The 4,364-nt window shown below is 32.7% G+C and overlaps 1 non-coding gene across 1 annotated transcript; it reads left to right on the plus strand.

Moving 5' to 3' along the window:
- The first annotated feature begins 354 nt into the window (after positions 1-354).
- TRNAQ-CUG (transfer RNA glutamine (anticodon CUG)) lies at positions 355-426 on the plus strand. The gene has a single exon. It is a non-coding gene; the product is annotated as a tRNA-Gln (tRNA).
- The last annotated feature ends 3,938 nt before the right edge of the window (positions 427-4,364 follow it).

Raw genomic sequence — 4,364 nt, forward strand, 5'->3', positions numbered from 1 at the left:
CCAAAGAGCACTAAAGCAATCGTTCCGTTTCGTCTCTTTTGCTTTTGAAATGTTTGTTGTTTTGTTTGTGACTACGTACAAAACGATTGACGAAAATTGAAAAGTTTGTGACTTTAAATGATACGTACCTCAATCGTTTCGTTTGTTTTCGTACACTGATTTCATCAATCAATCTAGCCAAATATTTTGGGTTAAAACATCCACAAATAAACAAATGCACATCATTTATCCACTTCATGACAACAGAAGGATTCTGAGTTATTTTTAGACGCACATCTTAAATGAACGGCAACCCAACGGCATGTGGCATAAGCATGGGATTTTTATTTTATTATTTCGGCCGGTGGTTTCAACGGTTCCATGGTGTAATGGTTAGCACTCAGGACTCTGAATCCTGCGATCCGAGTTCAAATCTCGGTGGAACCTAAGATTCATTTTTGTTTTGTGTTTCTTAATGTTAACCCCAAAGTGGAGAATGAAACAACCATTATTGAAGTGTTGTGTTGTTGTATTCTTCTCAACTCATCAGAAAGCTGTGTGCGATGACAGCGCCATCTTTCTAACTTTAAGCTTTACCACAGGTCACAATGGTGTTTGGCGAAACTAAAATAGTAAAGCTCAGTCTATAAATAGAATACAAAAGCTTATATAAAACGGTAAGCTTTTCCATAGAGCAGGAAAGACAAGAGAACGAAACTGCGAAGCGAAACTGCGTCAGTAGGTGGCAGTCATGAGGAAAATTTTTCTAATACCATGCAGGGATGGAAAATGCAGTACTATAGTACTTTTTTCAATACTTTTTCACCCCGGTCAGTACCGTAGTACCCCCGCGAATGATTTAGTACCTTTTGTGTAGACATTTTTTTGATATTAAAATATTTTGAGAAAGTCTTTATCAACCTTATTTGCTAATAGTCTTTTACAAATTTGGCAAAACAGACAAGTTCATGCGGGAAGAAAATCTCGATTTTGTAAAAGCCATTGTAAAAAACACGATTTTATTGAGTTTCAAGAATGTTTTAGTCAACAAAAGCATGCGATTCTATATTATCGATTTTTTATTTCGGTAGAAAATTTTCTCAAAAATTTCTTTCTTTATACAATTTTTGCGAAATGTTATTTCTATAGGAAATTTTGTCCAAATTTTACTTCTATAGAAAATTTTGTAAAAATTTTATTTCTATAGAAAGATTTGTAAAAATTTTATTTCTTTAGGAAATTTTGTCAAAATTTTATTTTTTTAGAATTTTTTTTGCAAAATTTTATTTCTATAAAAATTTTTTGCAAAATTTTATTTCTATAGAATATTTTGTCAAAATTTTATTTATATAGAAAATTTTCTCAAAATTTTATTTTTATAGAAATTTTAGTCAAAACTTTATTTCTATAGAAAATTTTGTCAAAATTTTATTTTCTTTACAATTTTTGACAATAATCTTCCAGTGGAATTTTTGTTGAAATTTAGTAAAAAGTACCTTTTCGATCAAAAAATACCTTCTTTGTACTTTCTTAAAAATTGTATTTTCCATCCCTGATACCATGTAGTTTTTGTCGGCTTTTCTCTCAAATATCATACAATTTTTCGTTCGGTTCTCTGCCGGATTTAACGAAAATAGAATTTACACTGAAAAAACAGTGAACCCACCAGGAAGAAAACTTTTGATTAATTTAATAGTGAGTTCACTTTTTTTTTGAGTGTAAACCTACTAAATATGTTATTTGTTATAAATGTGTGCATTCTATAATTTTTTAAACAGACAATTTGAAATTATAACTGCCGATATTTCTATAACTAAGTTATCAAAGCAGCGCTTTGAAATAACTCAACAAATAAAAAAATAATACGGATATTTTTATCTCCAATATTAAACAATGGAAAAGTATGCTATATTGACTTCAAAACACTCGGAAACAAGAAAAAAGGAAATTTTTTGCCGTTAAGCTTATTGTCGTCGCGGAAAATATGTTTCGCCTACCGCCTATCGCTGTGGTTATATTTACACATTTTGTCACAATTGTTAAAGTCAAATTGACCTACCAAGACGACTTCATTGGAATGTTTAGACTCTCTTGGACAAGGGAAACAAAAACTGTATAGCAGAGAAATGCGTCTTCTATGCTAAACGAAAAACTCGCATTTTAATCAAAGACCAGGAAAATGTATAGACGTCTTTTGACAATTAACCCTCTAATGCCCAATTCCGCCTTTAGGCGGGCTTTATTAAATCAGCAAGCTTTTAGTAAAACGCACCTTAATGCGCTTTACAGACTATCAGTTATTCCGGACGGAATGTCGGTGTTTGTAAAGAATCTTACAGTGTGTCGGATCGATACGACTTGTCGGCGATGACTAAATAATCGGTAAATGTGTTATCGATCCCATAAACATGCAGCAGCCTCGATTATGCCTTCGGACTTAACTTATAATGTGCACAATATATGAGATATGTTCGACACGAGCACTGTCGTCCGGAATAACTGATAGTCTGTAAAGCGCATAAGACAACAAAAACGAATAAAATAAAGAGAAAACTTTGTTAAAACTATTTAAGAAGCCTTACAGCATATAGGGTAAGTGCAGAAAATGTGGTATACCCATTTGTTTTTCGATAGCAACATTTTTAGTTTTTGTCTGGCGAGGCTAAGATTTTACGACATTCATGTTACTAGTCTAAGCCATCCACGCTACTATGAGCGAAAAATAAGAAAGCCATAGTTTCAGATATATTTGCGAAAGTAATGTGGTACACCATATGATTGTATTGTGGTATAGTATACCACATTACCAGTTTATAGTTTCTACTCATATTGAAACTGTTCTGCTAGAAATCGTCATCGGTGAAAATGTTTTTATTGAAAGGATAAATACCTGTCACTCTAAAACCATTTACAGCAATTTTTCCAGTCTAAACTTTTAAGTAGGCTTTATTAAATAGGCCAGTAATAACATAAGGTGTCAGTTTTCTTCCCTCCTCTCTCATAAATCTTCGTATTTCTTCATTGTAATATTTTTTTAAAGGACCCATAAATGTTTTGTCTAATGGTTGAAGTTTATGTGATGAGTGAGGAGGCAGTGAAATAATGGTAACATGATGTGCTCGAGCTAGGTCCAGCACTTCGATATTGCGAGTGTGGCTGTAATGACCATCTACACACAAAAAAAATATCAATTAATTTGATTGTCAATACAATTAAAATTATGTTTAAATTTGAGCTAACAACGTAATTTGTAAATACAATTACGATTTTTGTCACTTTAGCAACCAATTTTGTTATATCAACAAACATTTTGTTATATCAACAAAAATTTTGTTGAACTTAAAAATTTTCTGTAACAACAATTTATTTTTAGCTCAAAAATTATAATATTATTTTCTGTGTAGAATTAGTAACATTGGGTCGGTTGAAGATGACTTTGTTTTCTTTAAAAAGTGTTTGAACCATTCTGTAAACATTGGAATTTGGACCGATCCAGATAAATGGCATGCCGACTTTGAGCCAGGCGGGTCACAAGAAGCGGATTGTGATTTTTACGAGGGAATATAAAAACGATGGCACAAACGCTTCTCCAGCACTCATGCAAGTAATGATGGTAACCAGTAACCCGCGCTCGGCTGATGTAATCATACCAATCTGTCTTTTGCCTTTTCTTGCAATTACTTGTGGTTGCTGCGATGGCACCACTGATATTCCGGTTTCATCAACGTTCCAGATACGAGAAGGTGGGGCATTGTGCTTATTGTACTCGCCTTCAAGTAAATTAAAATATAGATCGACATTTTCACTAGAGAATCCACGAACACTATCCATACTGGTCTCAGTAGGCTTTCTTAAACTTATTATGTTTCGATGGCGTCTAATAAACCCGTTTAACCAATATTTTCCTGCACATTCTTCCATTACAGAAAATTTGTTCGGTATGTTATTTATTGAGGCAATTTGAAAATATAAGGATCGTATATCAGCTCGTGTATAGTGACTCCATTTCTAATATATACCTAACAAGTTCATTTTCCAATCGGCTTAATTGCTAAAACTTAATTACTAAAATATCTTCTATGGTTTCTTCGCTTTTTGTATAACGTTGTAAAGTTGTGTGGGGTACACCAAAAGTTTTTGATGCCACTAGAAAACCCATTGTATTCCCTCTAACAGCCTGTATAGCAGCTCTATATAATCTGCTTTCCAATTCCTTATTTCTCCTTTTTTCGGCATTCTTTTTTTTTTAATGTAATACGGTATACTATACCAAATTATCTGCGGAAAACTATACCACAATTGCTGCACTTGAGCTTAATGTAAATGTTTTTGTAAAAAAATAAAAAAATACATCGTATATACATCAATTGCACATATTTAATACT

Source organism: Haematobia irritans, chromosome 2 (assembly GCF_050003625.1).
Source record: "Haematobia irritans isolate KBUSLIRL chromosome 2, ASM5000362v1, whole genome shotgun sequence".
NCBI lineage: Eukaryota > Metazoa > Arthropoda > Insecta > Diptera > Muscidae > Haematobia > Haematobia irritans.